This window comes from Lygodium microphyllum, chromosome 8, assembly GCF_053477565.2.
Source record: "Lygodium microphyllum isolate KBCC chromosome 8, Lygodium_microphyllum_v1.1.10, whole genome shotgun sequence".
Classification (NCBI taxonomy): Eukaryota; Viridiplantae; Streptophyta; class Polypodiopsida; order Schizaeales; family Lygodiaceae; genus Lygodium; species Lygodium microphyllum.
Genome location: NC_141142.1, coordinates 55,327,639 through 55,355,037, shown reverse-complemented (window position 1 = coordinate 55,355,037; position 27,399 = coordinate 55,327,639).

The window sequence follows — 27,399 nt, the reverse complement described above, 5'->3', positions numbered from 1 at the left end:
CAAATCCGGACCGAATGTAGAGAGGGAATGGGCAGCAGAGGTCGACATGACATTGAGCGAATTGGTAGCAAAGCGACTCTTGGACAACACATCCGTTGAACAGGGCGCTACTTCCCTAGCCAGCGTGCTACTATCGAGATTGGGAGTCACGCAAGGGGCTAAGGGACAGGCTAGAATCCCCATAGTAGCAAAACAACTAGCTAGATATGAACCTAGCAGTGACCTGTATAGCTTCATGGAGCAGTTCGAGCAAGTATGTGAGGCAAATGGTCTTACTGACCCTGCACAGTGAGCTTAAGCTTTCGGCCTGTGCGCTTAGGCGATAAGGGGAGGACCTAGTATTCTAGTCTGGATGACGCAGAACGTACGAACTTTTCTCACCTTAAGGGCCTATTTATCAAGAGGTTTTCAGAGGCTGGGTATTCGGATGACCTCATTGTTAGGTTGATGAATATCAATCAAAGGGAGAAGGAGGACGTTAGGGATTACATCACTCAGGTGCGTAGCCTCTGCAAGAGAATCCTTGCCAATGAGCGACCTACCGAGCGGGCTGTATCTACAGTATTCATGAATGGGATTCGGAGCGAGGAGCTCTACAAGGCTTTGGCCAGTAACTCCACCTTGCAACGAGACGTGCTAGCTAGAGTTTTTGAGCAGGCGATATGCGTAGATTATCAAATCAGGGAACACAGCATGAGGACTACCAACCGAGAAAGTGCAAGCCAGAGGGACCCTGAGAGATCAACCACTTCGGGGGAAAAAGCAACTGCTAGTGTGTAGGATAAGGGAAAGAGTGTAGACCACGACCAGGGGATGGCAGAGATGAGAATGGAGATTGCACGGTTGCAAGAGCTTGTAAGGAAGCCTATGAGATCACATGCACAATGTATATACTGCAACAGCAATCACCTCCCAGTTGAGTGCCAATATCCTAGACCTTGATCGTGCTCAAATTGTGGTAGATTCGAGCATGATGCAGTGCATTGCAGAATGCCGAGGAGATTCCCATATGCACAGCAGTACAACCCTCCATACTTAGGTAATAGGCCACCCAATTTCTTTGGGAGGGGAGCCCAGTTAGCTCTTCCAGCACCGACTGACTCAAGACCTGCCGTGCCTAGGCTGGAGATGAACCCAACTAGTATACCCAGGCCACCAAGGCCTTTTATAACCCACCCATCTAGCAATGCTCTAGTTCACTTTGTGGAGGAGCCTAATGAGGAAGAAACATATGGCAACCCGTACATATCCTATGACGAGGAGGGCAACCCAGTCCTGATGGACTATCGGCCTGTGCCAATGATGGCTTTAGGAAGAGGAAGAGGCAGAGGCTTTGGAGGGCCCAGCCAAGATCCAATTGGACTTGCGGCCACCCAGGCCACATTTCATCACGTTGCCCAGAATGAGAACAAGCTAACAAGGACAAAGCCGATGTACAGAGTGTGAAATCACACATCTGTTTCCTGACTGTCTTAGGCGGAAGCCATCAACCAGCTCTGCTAACGTGCCATCGGTGCCTTTGGGGCTCTTTGGAGTGGAAACCTTTGGTAGTGAGGATACGCCCATCCCACTACATGCTATGACGCGAGCTCAAACAAAATAGGCAGGCATCTCCTTGCCCGGGCCAAGTAATCTTGACGCAACCTCAATAGGAAAGAAAAGCCGGAGGAGACGGAAAAAGAGAACCGATGCAAAGATAACTCTTAAAACCGAGGAAGCGACTACGTTAGTGATGGGAAAGAAGGTCACAGACGTAGAGGCGGAGACCTCAGCTCCTAAGACAGCCGAGCTAGGGAGTGCCAAGGTAGGGGAATATCCCCACCCCAAACGACAGCTCGAGGCTATAGCCAGGGTCAAGGATGCCCAAAAGCACCTCAAGGATGCTGAACCCATATTAGAAGATCCTATTGACGATTTCTCCAGCGTAAGCACACCAGTCTCACCTTCAAAACCACAAGCTGCGAGCATACCTGCACCACTGGGAGCAACTCAGCAGCAAGGCCAGGGGGAAACTTGCCAAGGCAGACAGAACGCATGGCCTAGAAATGCTAGCCTCAGGGGAAGACAAGAGCCCAATAGCCTCCTCACAACCTTGTTGTCTACTCCAGTAACTCTAAGCTTGGAAGATCTCCTCAGGCAAAATCATTCCTTGTGGTGGCAAGAGTTAAAAGACTTGATGGAGGGACACACAGGACTTGCGGGTGTTGATCCGCAAGATCATGATGCAGTTACACAGATCCCAAGTCTAACTCTACACTCAAATCCTAAGTCTTTGCACATCAATGCTTTTTGGGAAGGCACTGAAATGCACGCAGTTTTGCCCATCCTAGCCTTAGGAGATATGACGCGAAAAGGAATTGTAGACACAGGCGCAAGTGTTAGCGTACTAAACCATGCAGTCTTAGAGGCATGGGGAAACCCTCCTGTAGAGACTACCAGGTTTAACGTCACGTTAGCAAATGGAATGAAGGTAAGACCATTCGGGGTCTTAAAGAATTGGTCAGTAAAGATTGCCAGTGTTCAATTTTCAGTAAACTTCATTATCATGAAGGGAGTGGACTACGACATACTATTAGGCCGACCTTGGATGAGGAATGCGTGTGTCATTGAGGACTGGGGCAATGGTTTGATTTTCCTAGGGAACAGAACTAGTGCAGTAAGGGTAGAGATGGACACTTGGAAGACAACCCCTGTTGACCTAGATGCCATCTCAGCTATGCTGAAAGGCTGTACTCAAACGACCAAACCCTATGGATCACTCACTAAATATATTCCTTGCCCTGAGGATGAGAGGAATTGGATGCACGTTTTGGCAACCATTGACCTACCAATCTCGGATGAGGAAGAACTATATCGGCAGGCTGCTAAAGCTGCAACCGTGCTAATTGAGGAGCCAATTGTGCCACTCTGCATGATGGAAAAGAGCTCACTCAGCCCAGGCAAACCAGCCTCGTTTCATATCCCCAACAACAAACTAGAGCTTCAGGAAATCGTAGAGTATCTGACCAATAAACTGGAAGGCAACTCGACTGCTAACTTAAAACTTCTACGTGATCTATTAGCTAAGCCAGAATGGAAATGGACCAAGGTCCACGACCTGAATTTGTTATATAACTGGGCTTTAGTTTACTGATGACATGGAGACTGGAGAGGAAAGCTTAGGTGATGATGAGCAGTCAAAAGGACGAGACTGTGATGATGAGGAATATGAGGACTGCCGCTCTACAGAAGAGGAGAGTGAAGAAGAAATGGATACAATAGAGTACGACACGGAAGGAAAAGCGATAGAACAAATCAGGGCAAACTCGAAGCCTAGGAGAGGAAGGACCAGTCAGAAACAAAAAGGGAGTCATGAGAATGGAGTGTGACAAATCCTGGCTAGAATGTGTAGGAGCCATGGATTACGAGCAAGCTGGAGTGGCACGACCATGGGTAATCCCAGTGCTCAAGACAGATGCACCTACTGAACTACGACCCCCTGGGGAAACACCTTTCTCAAGTGAGGGATGCGAGTTTAACTCAGAGTCGAAAGTCAACATTGAGAGTGATCCCGAGATACCACAACCTTCTAAAGGCAAATGCACCAAGGGAAACTTGCCAGTCCACCTGAGGCACAGGAGGCTAAAAGATGAGACCAAGAAGCAAGCAAAGGACTCAGAAGCAGAAAGGCAAAAGAAACTGCAGGATCTACCCAAACGGTTTACAAAATTTAAAAAGGGTGACAGAGTGGTGATTCTGCTAGGTTCGAAAAGACAAGGCCAAACTAGTGAACCGATCGAGGGACCCGCCAAAGTCAAGGAAGTTAACTTGGCTAGGGAAGGTGAAAAGCCAAGACCTATGTTCATTGCAGATGACTTGAAGGAGGATGAGGAGACCAAACTCGTTGCGCTCTTGCAAGAGTACATTGACGTATTTTCCTGGACATTGGACGAGCTTAAGGGAGTCGACCCTAGGGTTGTGACTCATAATATCCCAATGGTCCCTGATGCAGTGCCAAAAAAACAACGACCTTACCCCATGAACCCCAAACACGCCCATGCAGTAAAAGAGGAGATTGATAAACTCATGAGGGCATGATTCATATATGAGATCGAGCACACGGACTGGGTATCACCTATCGTGATTGTCATGAAGAAAAATGGAAAAATTCGAGTGTGCGTGAACTACAAGAAAGTGAATGCCACTACGAAGAGGGATAACTATCATTTACCTTACACCGAGCACATGCTTAAGAGGGTAGCAGAGGTAAAGAAGCCTACAGTTTTCTGGATGGTTTCTTGGGCTATAATCAAGTGCAAGTGCACCTCGATGACAGGCACAAGACTGCCTTTGCCAACGGAATGGGGTATATTCGCCTACATTGTCATGCCTTTTGGGCTAATAAACGCACCTGCAACTTTTCAACGCCTAATGTGCACTATCTTTAAGGACATGCTTAGGCGTGAACTGGAAGTGTTTGTAGACAATTTATGCTTACACTCTAGTTGGGCTGAACACTTAGAGAGATTGAGAGCTGTCTTTGAAAGGTGTAGGTTGTACTACCTCTCGTTGAACCCCTTAAAGTGCCAGTTCTAGGTGAAACACGAATGCATCTTAGGGCACGTAGTGTCAAGGAACGGCATTGCCACTGACTTTTCCAAAGTCAGAGTCATTGTTGACTTACCGCCACCAGACAACTACACGGGAGTTCAGTGATTCTTAGGACACACTGGATATTATCGACACTTTGTACTAAATTATGCACTAATTGCTAGACCATTGTACAAGCTGTTGATAGTGTTCAAGTGGACGGAGGAATGCCAGCGCGCATATGAGTTGAAAAAGGCTCTTACGACTGCACCAATCTTACGAGCCCCAGACTGGAACATAACGTTTCATGTACACATAGACGCCTCTAAGTTCGCTATTGGAGCCGTGCTATGCTAGCCTGGTGAACATAACTTAGATTACGCGGTGAGTTTTGCCAGCAGGCAGCTCACAGAGACCGAGATGAACTATTCCATGACAAAAAGGGAGGGGTTGGTCATGGCATTTGTGGTAAAGAAATTTAGACATTACCTGTTGGCCACTCCCTTTGTCTTCTTTGTTGACCATCAGGCCTTGCTGTATCTTGTGAACAAGCCTTGCGCTACGGGACGCATAGCTAGATGGTTACTCCTTCTACTGGAGTTTGACTTCTCTGTGGTTGTACGCAAAGGAAAGCAGCATTACATGGCTGACCACATGTCCTGCATACCCACAGGAGAAGCCGCTGGACAAGGCATACCTGACGATTTACCGGATGCTCATCTCTTTAACCTGTCTAACGAGAGAGAATTGTTTAAAGCTGATCTGACGCCGTATTCAGCCATACCAACTGATAGCCGGCCAACTCTACAGATTGGGACATGGTTTATTGCTGCATATGTGAGTACGAGATGCATGATACATTGAATGAAGGACATGGCAGAATCATTGGAGGATACTTTAGTAGAGACACAACAGCCCGAAAGGTGCTACAATCCCAACTATGGTGGCCCACCCTCTTTCGCGATGCAACTAAATTTGTAAAGCACTGCGATGAGTGCCAAAGGACCAAAGTGCCTGTGCGGAAAGACAAGATGGAGTTGACCCCTGTCATAGCCCAACAACCCTTTGAAAAATGGGGCATCAATTTTATTGGACCTATCAGTCCTGCGGCACAATATTCCCAAGCTCGCTACATCATAGTGGCAATCGATTATCTAACAAAGTGGGCAAAGGCACGAGCCGCGAGGAAGAATGATGTTAGGACCACTGCAAAGTTCTTGTGGGAGCAGGTCATTTCACGGTTTGGCTGTCCAATCGAACTTGTAAGAGACCAAGGCACGCACTTCGTTAATGAGGTGATTGCCCACCTGCTCTCTACCTTCCTAATAATTCATCGGAAGTCCTCTCCCTATTACCCTCAGGGTAATGGCCAAGCTGAATCCACAAATAAAATCTTAGTCAACGTGCTTACAAAGGTAGTGTTTGCCTCAAGAAGTGACTGGGACAACAAGCTAATGGCGGCCTTGTGGGCCTATCGCACAGCTTATAAAACGACTGTCGGACAGATGCCTTTTAGGCTGACGTACGGAACTAAAGCCATTTTACCCTTAGAATTCTTCATCCCTAGCTTAACGACAGCAGTCCAGGAGCGTTGGGAGGGAAGAGAGGCTTGGACCAATCGCTTAGTGGAGCTAGAGCGCCTAAGGGAGACCCGACTCCTCACCACTCACTCTCTGATTTGTGAGAAGGCTCGATGAAAGATATGGTTTGACAAACATGTCAAACAGCGAGACTTTGAACAAGGGGACCTTGTTCTGCTATACTCTGTAAAAGGACATAAACAAAAGATGAAGTTTCGGGGGCTAGGGCCTTTCAGAGTACGCATGATTGGTAGAACAGGGAATGTTGAGTTAGAGATGCTTGAAGATGAAGGAATAGGCTTTTTTAATGGCAGCCGCATAAAGAAGTACTATCCTCCTTACCATCCATTACATGATCCACCCATGCTAGAACCCCCAATGAACGTCTACATGGCTACTATAACCAACCTTATAGATCAGGACGAAGAAGCAATGGCACCAGTGTATCTACCAATCACAGTCACAGCAGGAGCGATGTATTCTTTCGATGCCTTGATTGACGAAGGTGCCGACTACAACATCTTGACGCATGACCATTGGACACACATTGGTCGACCAAAATTACAGCCCACTAATGCCAAACTCACCCCGTTGGGGGGTACTGCTTATTCACTCCTAGTGAAGTGCAAGGTAGTCATTTCTATCGAGTCTGAAAGCTTACTAGCTTTCTTCCATGTGTTGCCTGACACTAAAGGAGCTGGTACTGTGTCACTATTGGATCGTACTTTCAAGAAGCAAACGAACTGTAATGTGGATTACAACATAAACCGCATTCATCTTGCTATAGGCAATGTGTGTATCGTGATGACTTTCAGCAAGGGCTGTCATGATTCCCCCACCATTACGAAGCCACCGGTAGAAACCCCTACGACCATGCTCAAGCCCAAGTCTAAACAGAAGAAAACTATGTTCTCGTACCAGGCTCTCGACCCCATGCCCAAACCCACCAAGAGTGCTCATAACACCAAGGAGTCCAAGCTGATATGGGTGCCAAAACGACAAAGACCACATCCGGGTAGACCACCCAAACGTGATCCTAAACGCCAGAATCATCAGCCATCACGGCCTAAGAGGCAGTCCAGATGCTATCGACGTAGACACATAACCACGCCGCGACGGATCCCCAAAGATCTCTTGTGAGCACAAGGATACTACCAGGGCAACTCCTGGATTTGGGTGCCTAAAAATGGCCAGTTAAAAAGCTCATCTACAAGCAATCTCACCACAGTGAGGCGGGCTTGCACACGTGGTGTCCAGGGCATAGTCAACAAACCATTGCCCGTTGTGGCTAGTAATCCCCAGCTCATCTATCGATCAAAGCAAACGCCACAAGTCTTAACCTTACCTAATCCAGAGAACTTAAAAACCCCCTTGACTGCTCACTTAGAACCCAGCACAACTCCCATGCCCCCAGAACTTCCTACAGCACCTCAAAGTGCTTTGGAATGCAAAGCCCAACCTGAGACACCAATGATGGAGTCACCACTATCCAGTCCATTTGCACCATCCCCACCAGTAGGTCTTAAACCTTCTTAATGGTACGACCTTTCCTCTCCTTGGCTAAAGACCTCGCCGCGACTTCTGGGGATGACTTAATAACCTGCATCAAGATGTTGGACAAAACTTTCACCACATTCGCTAGAAGTTATGGGAGGCTAGACCTAGGTCTTCTTGACGAAACACTTGCTTCGAATGTTCATGCATTACCATGCACTTGGGAAGAATACGAACTTATGACCACTAAATTTCCCAAAATTACTGCCGAACTGATAGCAAACGACGAAATCTCAAAGGAGCAAGCTGCCCTCAGAAGACTAATCACTTCATATTGTAAGCCTCCTCATTCTGTTCCTGAACACAACTTGCAAGAGCTCATGCAGATGGCAAGCTCACCTTCCATGTTCTTGCAGCAGTGGTTTGCTCTGAGAATCCAATGGGAGAAAAAAGGTTGTCGGATCATGACCAATGCTGAGCAACGCAGGGCAGTTAAAACCATGGAATATGACCCTACTTATGTGGCACCTATCTCATTTAGGGTTTTGGCCATCACCCGTAACCAGCATTTAGACGACCATGTGCTCGCTCAACCCTACATTGACCAATTCCTCACAGAAGAGGAATTACATGTTGCTAGCCGCCTTAATACTGGAGATCTTTTCACGATGTCTTGACCTACATCTCCCAAGTCTCCATCCAACCGTCTGCTCTTGATTGTCATGATCAACTGGAATACAATCCAAAATTCTACATGTGGCTTCTTCACACGTAACTCCTACCCCAATAGGCCCAAAGCCCTTCACCTTTTAACCCCCAATCCTAGGAAGGATTCTTTTCTAAGCCGGAAGAGGAGGGGGTATGTGGGTATGTGGTGAAGGTGAAAAGAATCAGATAGGAAACAAATAAAAAGGGGGTACAGTAAAGTAAAGGTAGTGAAAAGCATAAACACATAGTATGAAAAAATGGCTTCCTAAAAAATTCATTCAAGAGCTTTTATTCTCACATAAACAGAAAAGTGATATGTGGAAAATGCTAACGAAAGTTACAAATTATGGCAGGATCAAAAAATGTCACAGCAAGACCGAGCCCATCGACTCCCGTTCACAGACGAGGAAAGGGAGCAGTATCGCATCCATCTAGAGAACCGCGTCTTTGGCCAACTCAAGTTCCGAACCATCCACAATATCGAAATCGTGGTGGCCAAGGAGGAAGCAGCCAGGAGGGTAGTGGAATAGTGCAATCTTACAAAGTATATTGAAAAATTCTCGTAGGAGCTGGATCACTTAAAATGCGTAGAATTCCTCAGAACATACAACCCGGACCAAGAAGGTGGCATCGTAACAGTGGGCCGAGGAGAGGGTGCAAAGCAGGTGCAAGTTTGGTTGGATCCAGCCTTGGTGGAGAAGGCTTTGGGATTGGTACCAAGGACAGAAAGGAGACAAAAAAGGGATGTTTATGCCTTGCTGAAAATGAAGAAGGAAGAGGTGCTCACGAACGATGGCATAAACATCCAGGACATCCCTGACACAGAAGCCAGGTTGCAGGCCAAGTTGGTGCACGTGCTCTTCTCCAGCCAATGCTACAATTCCTTAATGCATCGAATTAGTGTGCCAGTGCTGGAGAATGTAGCAGCCCATACCCTAGATGAGGTGGATTGGAATGGGTACGTGCAGAAGATGATTGATCAAGCGGCCAAGGCGCTAGGCTTGGGAAGTGCACCAATAGGAGGAGAATCTTCGGCTTCTAAGGTTACGGTAAGAAAGAAAGCCTCCTCCAAGGCCTCTTTCATCGGATACAGAAGAGTCTTGACTGCACTCATTCAAGAGGCAGTAAAGGAAGCACAGGAGGTGGAGGAGGGAGAAGGAGAAACGCCGGAGAGGTCGCCTCCTCGCCAGGACAAAGACAGGTCCACCGACAGAACGGAAACAGAAGAAGAAGGGGAGGGGCAGACTAGCAAGAAGACAATCAGGACAACGAAGAAGAAGGCGACGCAGAGGAAGAAGAAGAATGATGAAGGTAGGAAGAAGGAAAAGGAAGACTTGGAAAGGGCGAAGAAGGAATCCCTGAGAGAAGCAAAGGAGAGAGAGAGAACAAAGAGACAGGAGGAGGAGAGGGAAAAAGAGGAGTTATAGAAAGCAAAGAAGGCATCAAAACAAGAAGCTGAAGCGAAGAAAAGGAGAGAAAAAGAACAGAAAGGGAAAAAGAAGGAGCAGAAAAAAAGGGAGGAGGAAAGGAAGAGAAAAGTGGATGAGGAAGAGGAGGAGCTACGAAGAAAGGAGGAAGAGGACCTGGTGGAGGCCACCCGCCGGTCCATTGAACAACAGTGCCGAGCAGATGATCTAAGGAACCTGAGCCCGCGCAGAGAAGAGGGGCCAGCGTCTAGCACACAGGTGCAAAAGTTTGTGCCACCTCCAATCCCTAAAGGCAAGGGCAAGGCCCCCCTCCTGGTGCCTTCCGCGAAACTCACCACCATCACCCCCAGTATCCCGACTAGCGCAGATGTGTCAAACTTCGTGGCATGGATACAGTATTTCATCAACAAGGAGATGGGCCAGGGGCAGAGCACGGAGAATACGGCCACAAGATAGAAGAGGCCAGCCACAGATGTAAAGTCCAAGCAAGAGCCCAAAAAGCAAAAAGTCGAAGCCTCAACCTCGCCCATTCACACAATGATGACGCCACCGGCTAATTACGACGAATACGTTGCCGAGCTGCTCTCCCAATTGGATAAAGCGAAGGAGGAATGCAAGATAGCCATGGATGAGTTGGCAGCCGAGAAGGAAATAGTGGCCACCTTCTAGCTAGATAAGACAAGAATGATAGCCTTGCAGCAGCGCGAGATTGCAGATTTGAGACAAGAACTGAAGGCTAGGGATGAGAGGAAGGAACACTGGAGGCAGCTACTCGAAAACGAGACTCAAGAGTTAGTAAACATGCAAAGGGAGCACAAGCTCCTAATAGTGCAGTACCAAGAGCTTGCTGCGCAATTTGCTCAGGTTGATGCACTCGTGACGGAGCTGAATGCCAGGGACGAAGAAAGAAAATGAGGCATGGAGGAGCAGCAGGAGGAACTCAAGCGCCTGACAGATCATCTGACCTTTGAAAGAGGAGAACAAGAGAGGCTAGTCAGGGAACTAGAGGATTATGAGCAGAAAATCATGATGCTGACCTTAAGACAGGGAGAGGGCTTGGAAGTAATGAACGAAAGGGCAGAGGAATGGGCTGCGCACAACGAAAAGAGGTGAAGACACTGGTGCGGTGCCTTACTCTGATGGAAAAGAAGAAAATCATTGCGGAGAGCAAGGCGAAGGCAGCCCAAGTGGCCTTCAACACTCAACAGAATGCCTTCCTCGACACTATCTTGGACGCCACACACGCAGCGCATGGAGAGCCACTAGAGGCAATGCAAAGAAAGCTCGGCATGGTAAGAAGAGCCCTACACACTGGACTATAGATGCCACCATTACCTGTGGAGGTTAGGCTAAGTTTGGATGAACATCGAAAATACCTAATCCTGGCCGGCCTAACCCCCCAAGAGATAGACGCCCTCGGATTCGAGAAAGAAGCAATACACACAGAACGGTAGGGGGAAGAAGCAGAGCTGGAAATTGATGTGAATCGATTCAAGGAAAACTTAGTCCCACAACCCCCCTCGTCGCAGGCCCAAGAGCCGCTGCAAGGGGACCCAGCTTCTGCAGAAAGAAAAGCCATCTCTAAAGAGAGACGCAAAAAGCTGGTGGAGGAGGCCAGACAAAAACTGAGAGCCAAGCCAACCGTACTACCATCCACGCCTCTCCCTCCGTGCCTAGATGATCTTCCCGCAGGATTCCATGCAGAACTGGTGGTGTGGGAGGTACAGGAACTAGGAAAGGATCCATTCCCCTTCAATTTCCTCCTAGCCAACAGTCTGCGGAGGGTCCTACCGCTCAAAGTGATGGACGAGGTGATAGCGGTTGGTGGCTGGTTGGGGAAAAAATGGCTGGAAGAGCCGGAAAAGACCCCAACCTCTTGGGGCACAGAAGCGGCTGACTACTAGCAAGTTAAGGTTTTTGAAATCCCCCACACTGTACAAAACTACAAGAGCCAACCCCTGTGGAGGAGGCGAATATGCGACATAAGCATGCTCACCTGGATGGCATTTTGTAATACCCTGCCATTCGAGCGGAACGACCCTACCTACATGCCGTACCCTCAAAGGGCAGGGGTAGATTTTGATGCCACCCTCCATGGGTGGTATGACTTTCCCATTATTTATAACTCCACTGTAGTATCCTTTGAGCACGCCCTTCTTTTTACCATAGAAAGCCTAGACGAGTCTATGATGCGCTTCCTGGCGGACTTCTCCTCATGTCCTGACCCCGCTTTTATAACCACTTGTAATTATCTTAGGTTACTTAGGCTACTTCTTAAGCAGGACCCGACTCCACAAGAGCACGGCCTGCCTCCCCTATTCTTTGACCCTAACGCTATAGATAACTGCGCCATAGCTTGTCTCATGATGAGGGCTAGTCTCCTTCCCTCTTTTTGCCTAGCCCTCCTAGAAGACATGAACGACAGCCAATTCATTAGATGCAACCACCCCTTCCTCTCCACCACCTCCCTTCATGTACGCATGAATCTGAAAGATTACATGCAAAGTCGCCAGTTTTTGAGCAAGTCTATCCGACCCCCTTCTCCTCCTCATTCCGATCAAGACAATTAGGGCTATGTATCATTTCGAAAAAGAAAAAAAAAACAAGAAGAAGAAGAAGAAGAAGAAGAAGAAGAAGCAGCACCACAGTCAGTACACCTAGGGTTCTCCCTAGCCCCCTCCCCCCACTTCACGCTTAGGGCACATCAAGGGCAGGACTTTCAGACCTGTCACCCTAAGACTCGCACCGCACCTCCAATGAAGCACGAACTGGGTCCTCAAGTGTGGGACGTTACCAAGGGCTTACCCAAGGCTAGACCCATCTCCCAGTTCCACTGCCACGAGCACCACACACTACACGGCGAGCAGACACAGCCCTTAGGGAGTGCACAACTTTTCTTGCAGGTTATGTTCGACTCTCAAGAAATGGCTACCCGCAGAAGAAGATCACCCACGACACCCTTTAATGACCCAAACTTCTTTTCATGCGCCGGCATCTAGCCATCTGTCTGCTAATGGCCACCATGATCGAACCAAGTCAAGGTAGAACTACCATTGGCATAGATCTTGGAACCTCATCGTCCGAAGATCCATGTCCGACGCCTCAAGATCCACGGATCGCTTATTGATTCCACAAGCCTGAAGACCTTCAACTCAAACTAAAGACTTTCAACTCAAAGACAAGGATCTTCAATCAAAGCCACGGGTTTTCAAGACAAACAGCGTTCGGGGGGTTTCTCCAGAATAAATCCCTCCAATACCATCCTCCTAAGGGATTGCTTATTGCTTCAAGCATTTTTGATACTCAAAAGATGACTGGCTATATAAGGGGCTCCACAACAGGGTGAAAGATGCTGAGTATCTTCATGGAGCCTAAGGCACGCCGAAATATTTCCTGGTCATCGTCCCTAACCTCCATCACCTATCATTCCCCCAACCACCCACCTACCTGTTCCACCTAACAACCGACCTAACTAGCCACTATGTCCCACCACAGTGCCATGGGACTGACACTTGGCTAGGAGGGGGTAATGTTACCGTGTTCCCGCAGCACAGAGGAGCAAAAAATGGAAAAAATGGAAATAGCAAAAAAGGTGTAGGATAAAAGCAGAAAAAGGTGCCTTGACCGGTAGCCAGTCCCTGAAAAATTCAAATGTTCGAGCACAACCCTCAGAAAGCTTCGGTGTCGGGCCGAGGCAACAAAAGAATTAAAATGCGGATGCGCCCCCAAATCTTTGTAAAAGAGTGCCAAGCTCGCTCATGTGCAAAGTGTATGCATTAGCCGGGAATAGGATAAATTAGAATGGTGGGAAATGGGAAAAAGGGCCTAGGCTACAGCCGGCCATGTAAAAGAGGGAAAAGGGGATGACCGCCCAAAAAGGATTTAGGGCTTTGTATATAAAGTTGAAAAGTGAATGAGAAGCTCATGCTTTGGTGTGTGGCAAAAAGAGTCTTCTTCTTCCTCTTTTCTTCTCTCCTTCTTGCTTGTGTGTGCTCTTGAGAGAGGGAGTGTGAGAGTGTGAGGGAGTGAGTGAGTGTGAGAGTGAGGGATCAAGAGGGTGAAGCTCTTCACCATCTCCTCTTCTCTTCTCTTCTTCTCTTCTCTTCTCTTCTCATGCGTGCGTGGCTATGGAGGATGGAGCTTGGAGATGGAGGAGGCTTGAGGATGCTTGAGCTAGCATCAAGAATTGTGGAGCTACCGGAGTGCAAGAGAGGGGAGGGTACTCGATCGGGCATCAAGGTAAGCTCACTACACTCGTAGGATTGACGGCGCATCAGCTAGGTGAGAGATAGCCATTAGAGCTCGCTTGGAACGCTTGAAACAATAAGCGGTCCGAGGGTCTTGGCAGTTGAGTGAAAGCTCCCAGAACATAGAAAAAATGGAAAACAAAAAAGATCCTGTTGTTCAAGATTGCGAGGCGTATCTTAATCAGCGTGTCCCATGTCCTTGCTCTCAATGCAAGTTAGCAATTAGACGAAAACGCCGATTGTCTATAGAACACGTATGACGATTTGGCGAGTTTCAATCTGAGATCATTGATCAGGCGATTGCAGATTTTCAGCAAATGGTAATTTGAAGTTAATATCAATCATGCATTGTACTCGCAAGCTAATTGAATACCATATACAATAAGATTGGGTCTTGCTGGCAAATTTTCTATCTAGGGAGGTGATGTCTTGTCCCAAGAGGGAGTGTACCTTTGCGGCCAATTAGAAGAGTACCTGGGCGTGCGATGGATGGAGTGCAAGAGCCAATCCACCACTCGTAAGGTCAATCTATACCATCAATGCCAGAGGAGACAGGTAACCTTCCAAACCTACCTACAATCTTAGAGCCTAAGATGGAGGCAATGATCGATGCATTGATTCCCATGGATGTCGAGACTTCTGATCCGCTTAGAGAGGAAGCATCCATACCATTATATGATGGATGCCAAGTATCTCGGCTGAAGACACTGCTTGCACTCTTAAGTGTGCAAGCAAAATACGGGTGGAGCAATATGAGTGTGACCGAGTTGTTCAGGTACCTTGTACATACGCTTCATTGAAAATTTTTTTCGACACTATTATTACAAACATTTGTGCTTTTTCAAGGTGTTTTCTGATTTTTTTCAGGTAATTGAAATATCATATATTACCACCTGCAAATACCATGTCTGAGTCTCGTGATGATGCACGACATGTTTTACGGAAGCTTAGCATGGACTACAATAACATCCATGCATGTATCAACGATTGCATACTGTTTCGAGGAGAATACGAGACTATGGAGACATGTCCAAAGTGTGGTGCTCACAGGTATCGACAGGACGTGCAAGGGCAAACCATCCCTCAAAAAGTTCTCAAACACTTTTCGTTCATCCCTTGCACAAACCACATGTTTCGTACATTCGGCATGGCGAGCTTGACAACGTGGCATGCGCAGAATAGGTCCACGGATGGAGTTCAACGAATATCAACGGATTCACGCGCATGGAACCACATTGATTCAACCTTCCCAGGCTTTTCCCGAGAGCCAAGGAATCTTTGGCTCGGTCTTGCAATGGATGGCGTGAACCCATTCGGTCTACGCTCAACTTCTTACAGTGTGTGCCCTATAGTCCTTGTCAACTACAATATCCCTCCATGGCTTTCTACGAAGAAAGGACATCTCATCCTTAGCTTGCTCATCCCAAGCCGCTACAAAGTAAAAAATATGGACGTATATCTTCGTCCATTAGTCGATGATCTTAAGATTTTGTGGGAGGAGGGGGTCACCGTGCAAGATATGAGCAGGCGCGACAGCCAATATTCGAGCCATTCTCATGTGGACGATGCATGACTTTCCGGGATTGGGAGAGTGCTCAGGTGAGCAGGCCTCCGTTCTCACTGGTAATATATATATTTTATCTCATTCAACCAAGTATTCACTAGGTCGTGGTGTTGGAATAGGTCTAGTTACCTCAAGTTATCATGCATGTCCATTGTGCGGGCCACAGTTAGACTCCCAAAGGTCATAAACCATGAAGAAGATGGTATATCAAGGATACACTGCTTTCTTGCCAGAGGATCATGAACTCAGGGAAGGTTTCCTTGGACGACCTCCAACACGTATGAACGCCGCAAGCTGGTACGAGCTGAAAATAGTCCACATGAAATCACATCCAAATGGAATGCGGCGGTTCTTAGTTTTCTACGAGTTGCCATATTGGACCCACTTACAGGTCAACCACTTGTTGGATCCCATGCATATTTTCAAGAATGTGGGCAGCTTGTTATGGGACCACATCATAGGAAAGAGAGACACTATAGGGGCACGAATGGATTTGAAGGAGGTAGGTAAGATGGAGGCGCTTTGGCTGCAGTCGAGTGTTGATGGTCGCATGCAGCTTCCTCGGGCTCCTTGGGTTTTGTCCACTAAAGAAGAGCGCATTGTGAAGCAAGTAATCAAGTCTATCCGCACTCCGACGGGTGTGATGCGTTCTCTCAGGTCTGCATTTTCTAAAGACGACCAATTATCAGGGCTAAAATCCCATGACTGGCATAAGATATGTCAGGTTTGTACTACGAATGGATTGTTATTAGCGTGGGCATTTTGGGATTTGGAATGTAGCCATTATTCATAATGTTTTCTCATTTGTGGCAGTTTATACGATCGATCGCGATCGCAAGATGTCTTACTCCAGAAATGCGCGAGGCCGTTTACAAGTTGTCATCTTTGGTATAATGCATCTCACAGAAGGAGATTAAGACATCCTCTATTGAATCTACGAGGCAGGAAGCAGTGGAGACGGTCTGTCTCTTAGAGAAATACCTGCCCACCAGCATGCTCATGATACAAATCTACCTTCTTGTGCATCTTGTGGATGAAGTGGAGATTGCTGGACTTGTCCATACGCGATGGATGTTCTTCTTGGAGCACTTCATAAAAACCCTGAAAGGCTTTGTGCAACAACGAGCTCGGCCAGAAGGTAGCATGGCCGAAGGTTGGTTGGTGTCTAAGGTGCTAGTGCATATTTCACAATGGCTACCAACAGTGGAACCAAACAATGAAATGATATGGTCGCTGAAGGACGATGATAGATTGACTAGAGATGTGGTGGTTGAAAATGGGGTAGAAAAAAGAATGGATGCCTCAATGGAAGAGAAGGTGAATCGCTTTTGTATGTTGCACCATGCCTCTATGGAGACGTGGTTCGCCAAGTACCAGATCGCTAGGCAAGATTGAGAGGAAGCGCGAGCTGAATTCCCACGTAGTACACGTCATCAACCAATTTGATATCCCGAAGGCATGGAGGAGATGCCGCGGTTTATATCAACGCGATGGTTGCATGGAGCCTTGACCGCAGCGTCTCACGAAGGGACAGAGGTCTCAATGGAGGAGTGGAAATTCTTGAGGGAATGTAGTCCAAAGGTGATGAGGGGTTTAGAATCTGTCGTATCTAAATTTTATATAAGACATCTAATTTGATTATTTCAATGTACAGTACAAAATATATAGTGCAGCATGGTCACGTGGACGACACTTTCGTGTGGAGCGTATTGACAAAATGCGCTCCACAATGGACTGTGGTGTCATGGCAAGGTTCGAGCAAGAGAGCCAGCGACGAGCAACGGATCCAAATACGGTTGTGGATGACATGGAGTATTTTGGAAACTTGCAAAGTATTATTATGGTGGATTACCGTAGCTTCTCCATGATACTATTCGATGTGCACTGGTTTAAAGTGGTACTTGGAGGAGCTGGAGCAACAGTTCGACAAGGTCCATTTGGATTTCTCGAAATAGATTCCGAAAAAAAATGGACGGATTTGCGCGACACCTTTGTGTTGTCGGCCCATTGTGAATAGGTGCATGGACTCATTTGCTTGCTAATTGTATTACGATATGGTTTATGTCACAATGGTTTGAACTCTCTTGTATGTGTTTGTGAACAGGTAATCTTCTATCCAAACCCCCGACAACCTCGATGGTGGTATGTTATACCTTCAACTCCCTGAAGTGCAAGAGTATATGATCAAAGCGATGTTCCGAGCATAGATGAAGATAATATGCAAATAGAGGGGTCGATATTGCAAGGGGTGGAGGCCGTCGAAAGCTTGGAGCCAGCATCGGCTAACAATGATGGAAATACAAGAGTCTAAGAATTCTTTGAGAACGAGGCAGACTCACTCTTTTGTGGTGGCATGTCTATCGACCTTCCAATGTATGCGGAGTTGTGTCAAGAGATTAACATGGGACCATAGGATACTTCATACTTGTAGCATCCACTTACCCAATTCGTTGACCAATCGCTCATAAGGGTACATAAGATATGCATTTTAAATGAGATTTTTTTTAAATGATTTATATTACTGTGCTTTGTATGATTTAAATTGATTATTCTAACATCATTTTTTGTCTATGCAGGTGATATTTTCAGGATGAGTCGAGGGATGAGTGATGAGGAGTTACAAGACATCTTCGCATGCATGTCTCCAAACCAGATTGCCAAATTCAGAGAGATGGCAGACCAAGAACTGCCTCAGTCTTCATCAGGGCGCTCTACTAGATCTGCTTTAGCGCGATCGGATGCTTTGGCTTCGAGCAGACGAGCTCGACGCTTACGACTTGGGCCAAAGGGAGGGAGTGCATCGGGATCAAGGGGATGCTCCAGAGATACAAAGGCAATGAGCCCACTGTCGATACGGGATACAGGTTCAACTCCTCGCTCTCGTGGATGCTGTGAAGACACGGATGCGATGTCTCCGTCTCATCGTTCAACTGGAGCTGCGTCACCTCCAGGATTTGTCACACCTATGGGGATGTCTACTCCAGTTACTCCGGCTTTTGTGCAGCCGTCAGCAGGTGGCAACTCTGTGGGTGCCACTCCGAGAGATATTACCACCGCCGGTACACCGGATGCACAGGGATCTCGTGGATATGCCCAGGAGCGTGGACGTAGATGGGAGAGGACCCATCTTAGGCAGACTCCAAGGGGTTATGGATATCTAGTCAATAGTAGGTCAGGAGCCATCACCATGAATGATGAGGGGAGGAGGGTGATGGCTCGCATGAGAGAGTTGTGCCAACAAGTTTTTCGGCACAACATCTTGGATCATTGGAAGAACATACCGGAGGAGAGCAAGGACTACATAGTAGCATCCTTGCACGAGGAGTTTCCGATGCCAGCCGCAGTAGATAGATTCTCTACGGGCTGGATGATGGATTGCATGCGTGCATACATGTCACATGGACGATCTGACGCACGCAAGGCAATCAAGAGTGGGGCTGCAAAGCCCGAGTGGTTAGATGCAGACGACTAGCACCGACTGAGGGAGGAGGCTACAGATTCTCCAGGACGTTGGAGTCAGCAACGCGAGGCGGTGAGGGCACGACTCGAGGCCAGAGTGGTCCATCATCTTGGGAGTGGCGGCCACATGACATATTTGGAGGACTTTGTAAGTTTTTCTTTTGTTTTGCTTGTTTATTTTTTTAAAATATTCTTTGTACTGACAATCATGTTTCTAATAGTTAGAATTTTGTTTTCTTTGCAACACTCCATTACAAATTGCGATCCGACTGGCCTTGAGACTCGATATGCAGAGAAGCACGGTCTCACTGCATTGATCGACCGATTGTATAGACGCGGCGGTCGTGTAAGTCACTCATCTTTCTTGTCTGTAGTTACCATGAGATATTTGAATACATTATTGTATGGTGGACTAATGTGTTGTTTCTTTTTCTACAGAGTCCATTCGATGCTCCTTTGTGGCGGGATGAGGATTTGTAGCTCGCCCTTGGATCCTTGGAGCTCACACACCTTTATTTTTGAGTCTCCTGATCTATGTAGACATTTTCTATGTATTAGTGATATCCTGTCATGTTTATACCAATCGCTTTTTATGCGATCATGTATTTATTTTATGTATCAGTTTTATGATTTTAGTATACATTGTTTTTGTTTGCATGCGCATTGTATACAGTAGTGCAGAAACTATTTTGTATGGACCTCATAAAGCACACAGGCTGCCCTGCCACAATTTTTTTTTTCCTCGTTATCGTCGCTATTAGCATCGCAAATTTTTTTCTCGCGTTGCTATTAGCATCGGTATTACCGTCGCTATCAGTGTTGGTATTGGCGTCGGTATCAGCGTCCCATTTATAGCGACGGTGATAGTGACGATAATAGCGACGGTAATACTGACTGTTCTATGGCGTCGCCAATAACGACGCTTTTTGCGACGACGGGGGAAAATTTTGTTATTTGCATTTTCGTCGCTTTAAACGCCGGTATAAGGCCTATATCTTGTAGTGTCTATCTGCACTCCGACGGGTATGATGCATTCTCTCATGTTCATGTTTTCTAAAGATGACCAATTATCATGGCTAAAATCCCATGATTGACATAAGATATGTCAGCTTTGTACTACGAATGGATTGTAAGTGGCCTGCATATTTTTCTATTTGGAGTGTAGTCGTTGTTCGTAATGCTTCTTCATTTGTGGCAGTTTGTACTACTCATCGCGATTGCAGGATGCCTTACTCCAGAGATACGCGAGGCGATTTACAGGTTGTCAACTTTAGTGTAATGAATCTCACAAAATGAGATCAAGACGTCTTTTATTGAATCTGCAAGGTGGGGAGCAATGGAGATGGTCTGTCTCTTTGAGAAATACCTTCCCACTAGCATGCTCACGATACATATTCACCTTCTTGTGCATCTTGTAGATGAAGTGGAGATTGCTGGACTTGTCCATATGCGATGGATGTTCTTCTTGGAGCACTTCATGAAAACCCTAAAAGGCTTTGTGCGATAACGAGCTCAGCCAAAAGGTAGCATCGTTGAAGGTTGGTTGGTATCTGAGGCGTTGGTGAATATTTCATAATGGCTACCAATGGTGAATTCAGACAACAGTATGCTATGGTCGTTGAAGGATGATGATAGACTAATTGGAGATGTGATGGTTGGAAATGGTGTAAAAAAAAGAATGGATGCTGCAATGGAGAAGAAAGTGAATCGCTTTTGTATGTTGCACCATGCCTCCATGGAGACGTGGCTCACTAGGTACGAGTAAGCTGGGAAAGATTGAGAAGAAGCACGATCTAAATTTTGACGTAGTACGCGCCATCGACCGATTCGATATCCCGAGGTTATAGAGAAGATGTCGCGGTTTATGTCAACGCGATGATTGCATGGAGCTTTGACTGCAGCATCTCGTGAAGAGGAGGAGGTCTCAATTGAGGAGTGGGAATTCTTCAGGGGATGTAGTCCAAAGGTGACGACGTGTTTAGGATTTGTCATATCTACATTTTATATGCGACAACTAATCGATTGTTTCAACTATAGTACAAAATATATAATGTGGTATGGTTGTGCGGACGGCATTTCCATGTGGAGCGTTTTGACAAAATGTGCTCCACAACAAATTGTGGTATTATGGCAAAGTTTGAGCAAGAGAGCCGATGATGAGCAACGGATCGAAACACCATTATAGATGAGATGGAGTATTTTGGGAACTTGCAAAGTATTATCACGGTGGATTACCATAGCTTCTCCATGATCCTATTCGATGTGCAATGGTTCAAAGTGGTACTTGAAGGAGCTGGAGCAACAGTTCGACGAGGTCTATTTGGATTTCTCAAAATAGATTCCGAAAAAAAGATGGACAGATTTGCGCAACACTTTTGTATTGCTGGCCCATTGTGAACAGGTGCATGAACTCATGTTTTTTTAAATTTTATTAGGACATGGTACATGTCATAAAAGTTAAACCTCTCTTGTATGTGATTTTGAATAGATAATTTTCTATCAAAACCCCTGACAACCTCAATGGTGGTATGTTATACCTTCAACTCCTCGAAGTGTGAGAGTATATAATCAAAGCAATGTTCCCTACATAGCTGAGGACAAAATGCAAATAGAGGGATTGATATTGCAAGGGGTGGAGGTCGCCGAAATCTTGAAGCATGTAGAGGAGCCAGAATCGGGTAACAATGATGGAAATACAAGAGTCCAAGAATTCTTTGAGAACAAAGTGGACTCATCCTTTTGTGGTGACTTGTCTATCGATCTTCTAGTGTATACGGAGTTGTGTCAAGAGATTGGCATGGAACCATAGGGTACTTCATACTTGGAGCATCCACCTACTCAATTCGTTGACGAATCACTTATAAGGATACATAACATATGTATTTTTAGATAAGATCATTTTTTAAAGATTTATATTACCGTGCTTTGGTTGATTTATGTTGATTATGCTAACATCAAATTTTGTCTATGCATGTGATCTTTGTGGATATTTAGATCAGCACAATGAGTCAAAGGATGAGCGACGAGGAGTTATAGGAGATCTTTACACGTATGTCTCCAAATCAGATGGCTAGATTTAGAGATATGACGGACCAGGAGCTGTCTCGGACACTATCAGGCCATTCTGTTAGATCTACTTTGGTGCGCTCTGATGCTTCAGTTTTCAATAGACGAGGTCGATGCTCCAGACTTAGGCCGGACAGAGGGAGTGGTTCTAGGGGATGCTGTTGAGAGATGGATGCAGTAAGTCCACAGTCAGCTTGGGATATAGGTGCTACTCACTCTCGTGCAGGTTCGAGAGAGCATGGCTCAGGTGGTTATTGTGGAGGTATCAACGCAGTATTTTTGTCTCGTCGTTTTGCTAGAGTTACATCACCTATGGGATTTGTCACAGCTATGGGGACATCTACTCCAGTCACTCTAGCTTTTGCTCAGTCGTCCATAGGTGGCACCCCTATGTGTGCTATTCAGAGAGACACTGCCCACGTAGGTACACTAGATATACAGGGGTCTCCTAGATATGACCAGGAGCGTGGTCGCAGGTGGGAGGGGACACATGTTAGGCATACCCCAGAGGGGTATGGATACCTTGTAGATGATAAGACAAGAGCCATCATCATAAATGATGAGGAGAGGAGGGTGATAACTTGTATGAGAGAGCTGTGCTGACAAGTTTTTTGGCACAACGTCTTGGATCATTGGAAGAACATACTAGAGGGGAGCAAGGACTACATAGTAGCATCCTTGCATGAGGAGTTTCCTGGATGCGCCACAGTAGATAGATTTTCCACAGGTTGGATGATGGAGTACATGCGTGCATACATGTCACATAGACGATCGGACGCACGCAAGGCACTTAAGAGTGGAGCCTCAAAGCCCGAGTGGCTAGACACGGATGATTGGCGCCGACTCAAGGAGGAGACTATAGATTCTCCAAGACATTGAAGACAGAAATGCGAGGCCTCAAAGCCCGAGTGGCTAGACGCGGATGATTGGCGCCGACTCAAGGATGAGACTATAGTGTAACGTGTCCACTAGAATCCTCTAGGACACGTCTTGGCAGTCCATCGGAAGGCTGTCTAGAGAACTCCGCCCGGCACTCCCATGGAATGTTACGGGTTTTGTAATCTAGGTCTTTCCGCGTCTGCCACGTAGCGGAAGTGTCCTGGCCATTTTCCACTTAGGATCGACCGGAATTAAGGTTTTCTAGTTTGGTCATTAGCTAGCAGCAACTAGCGTCAGACCCAAGCGAACTACTTTACGCAGAAACGCCAGGTCCGAAGCGGATTCACGCTGCACTTGGTTCAAGGAGAATGGGAAACGAGAGGAATGCCATGCTCAACCTCTCTGCCATAAGGCATAGTCCCATTCTGTTCCCCTAAAACAGCGTGAATCGGGTAACAGGTAAATCTAAGTCATCCTTCTCGTTATTTGCTCGGCGATGATGATCATCCCTCTGTTCGTTGAAGATTTTTGAGAAAAGTTCCCGGCTGACTGGGACCACCCATCCATAGGACGGACCCATGGTCCATCCTCCGCACTTTCCTCGGTTTGTTTTAGTTATGTAATTACCTACCACATTAATTTGACATATAACAAACAGCTTCCTTGATTAGCCCTGTTAAGCACTGGTTCCTTCACGTAATCTTATCACAGGACATAAAGAAAACAATGTCAAACAACTTCTTTATTATCATTTTATCCTTTTATCTTTGAAATACAAGGAGTTCCGCCCGTAGGCTTGTTCATAATCCGCCCGAAGGCTATCCAGTAATCCACCAGGGATCACTAATCCAAGCTTCTGCCCGTAGACTAGTATGCGGGCCTCGAGATCCAATCCCGAGTCACGTTAGCCTCTTGTGCAGGGCCCGGAAGGCGAGGGATTTACGGCCAGAGCCCCCTCTGGCACCCAAGCGTCCTCCTGCTCCAAGTAGAACTCAACGGAGAGACCTCTCACGGCGGGTTCGGTCCACGTCCCCGGCGCGGTTAACAACCCCCTTGGTTAGGGTCAGGCAGGCAGTCGGGGGTAACTGAAGCTGCCTCTCCCTTCAGGCCTTCAACCTGAAGTATTTAGATATCGTTTCATCCTTTAGTTCATTGAGCAAACAATGCAAACAGTGCTTTCTAAACTGTTACAAGCACAATCAATTCCAGTGGTCATTTTAGCTGGCAAACTGTTAAGGAGTGACTCCTTTTCTCCGAATGCAATCCCGCATTCGATCCGGAATCAATTGCAACTTGGCAAGATTCCTATCATCCTTGGGCTAGGGTCATACCCTGTCAATACTTTAGGTTTGGTTTATGGTAAATTCCGGCAACCATGTCGCTTTAGTTTATTGATTAATCATTTGCGTTCAAGCAAATGCCTAGCTTCCCTTAACTTGACAAAGTTTCCCTAATGAGGATAGAGTAAAAGGACGACTACCCTTTTCCCCTTGCGAGTTTAAACTGGCGCAAGAACCTGCCAACCTTAATCCACGGAATGGCAAAACTTCTTACGATCAAACCGCAAAGCTAAGTGACGTTGCAATTTATTGCACAAGTGTCGCCTCCATTCTAAGAGATCATTTCCCCTAATGAATGGCATATTCAGGTCACGGAATTAACTTCAGACGAGAAGGAGGGTTTAGGGTGTCTTTTTCCCCACCCATCCTTAATTTCACTAAATCGACAGTGTTTAGTCCAACTCAAATCGAGTTTCATCATCTTGAACGCTTGGTCCTTAAGGTAGGAATCCTAGATTATTGTTTACATGAGCATCCAATTAGCTCAACCATTTTGGGAATGTGGTTAGGACTATTGGCTTGAAGGTTTTGACTTAGCGACATTTGGAAAACTTGGCCGAATCGTTAACCTAGTTAGTGTTCGGGGTGTCTATCGTACCATATGATTCCTTTGTGGCTAGGTGATTTGGGTAATTCATTATGCTTGTCTCGCGACAAGGATGAATCCTTCCTAGAGACAATAAACTAGATCTAAAAGAGGAAAAATAGTTGTAACTACCACAATACATGTAAACATGTGATTCATCGCCTCTACGCATCACATGGTTCACAATGACTCTATCTTCCCTTGTATCGTAAAAAAAATGCATGATAATCTGGGTACTAACTTTCCTAGGACCTACTAGGACTTACATCAAATAATCATGCCTACAACCTTGTTGTCTACACTTTAGAATCTCGTGCTTTGATAAACCATGCAACCTTTCCTAAATACGGCTCCTGATGAATGAAATTTCTGCATGATGACTATGCAACACGCAACTTTCCCCTAGCTACAATGTAGTTAATGAAGTTCATACCAATCTAAAGCTAGTGTTAACTTATTCCATGTTACATGCTACTTGCAAGTCCATAAGATCATTATCGTACTCTTCTATTTCTTTTCGGGTAATATCTTATGGGTGCTAACTTTTCCTCACGAATCATTACAAGGAAGATGTTGCCTAAAATGCGGCACACGCTTATTCCTACCATGTCTAGTAACCAAATGCACTTATCAACTTCATTTCTTTACCCTAAGTAATATATGTTTAGACTCATTACTTTGATAATGTTCCAAAATAGCAACATGCAGCTAGTCTTCTAAGGCGGACAACTCTCGAAATGCAACCGTTTCAATTTCATGACATGCATCAACCTTATCTAATGTTTAAAGAGATAATTTATCAAATGTATTTCTAACGCTGCCACATGCATTAAAAATAAGCGTAAAATGCGTTCTTCCTTATGGAATTAAGCACGCCTAAACATTTCTTTATGCGAGAATAAACTCGAAAAAAACCTGGACTTGTGGGCTCGGGGAGATGTCCACTTGTATGCTCGGGGAAGAGACCTCCACATGTGCGCCTTGTGACTTTGGCTTTGGAGCCATCGTAGATGTAGAGGATTTGGGCTCCAGGGTTTATCCTTACCCTTTATGGCTCTCTAAATTTCCTCCGAGTCTTGGCAAGTAGTCTCAAAACATGTTTACTTCTCCCTTATGTAGGAATACCCCTTTATAGGGTATGGATTTTAAGATCCCGGAAAGCTCGTGGAAACGGGGCTTATGGGACCTAGTGGGAAGGGGGCTTAAGAAAGCCCCCTTAGAAGCTTCTTAAGAAGCTTCTAAGAAGCTTCCAAGCTTCTGCAGCAACGTCGGAGGGGAAGGGGTCGTGATCCAGGCGGGCGGCGGACCGTGTCAGACAGGCGGGCCGTGGCGGCGGCTATGGCGGACTGGCGGACTGCAGCTGCAGCGCGGCGACTTCCTCCAGCACGGCGACGGCGACCTCCTCCAGCACGGCGACCTCCTCCAGCACCTCCAGCACGTCCAGCACGTCCAGCATACCCCCCTCCCTCTAGCTAGGGGGTGTTTATATAGGCATGGGGGGGGGAGAAGGCCTCCACCACCTGGCCCCCCCTTGCATGGGTTCCCCCCCTCCCATGCAGGCCACGACTTCCATATCCCCATCCTCCCCACACTCCCTCTTCTCCAGCCATGCATCGGCTGGAGGAAAAGGGTAAAAAATAAAAAAATTTGCCTTGAATTATTCAAATTGCCCCTCCCAAGAGGGTGTTTTTGTGAGACTTACGGTTTTGAACTCCCGGTTTTGATTTACCAATGCGGAGGACCCCATTTCACGCATGCGGGTCACACATTACACTGCCAATAATTTCAATGCAAGACATAACCTTTGCACAAGGTTTACGTCGTGTGTGGGACGTCAATATTCACGGGTGGGAATATTACATTCTCTCCCCCTTAGAAGAATCGAGATGTCCTCATCTCGTGATAAACTGGGGATATTGAAGATTGAGAGAGTTTTCATCCATCCAGGTAGCATCCTCTTCGGGATAATCTTTCCACTGGATGAGGCATTCTTTCAAGGTTCTAGATCTCAATTGTCTCTCCCTGACATCTACAATCTTTTCCGGTCTTAGTTCAAGGACTCCTTGACTAGGCATTACAACTTGTTGGTCATCAAGTACATGATTTGGGTTGGGTACATATTTTTTTAAGAGACTAATATGGAATACATTGTGAACTTTTAGGTTATCAGGAAGTTGCAATTTATAAGCATTGGGTCCCAGGCATTTGAGGATTTTATACGGTCCACAATACCTTGGACTTAGCTTCTTGCATTCACCTAGAGATAGAGAACTCTTTTTCGGCCGTACACGAATGAAGACCATGTCTCCTTCTCCGAAGACCCTCTCTTGGCGTTTCAAATCCGCATATGCCTTTTGTCAATCTTTGGCTGCTTGTATATCTTGTCTTATTGACCTTATTTGGTCATCCATGTCCTCCAACATTTGTCTTGAAGCTTCCACCCTTAGGGTAGGATCAGAAAAGTTTAGGGGACTTCGACA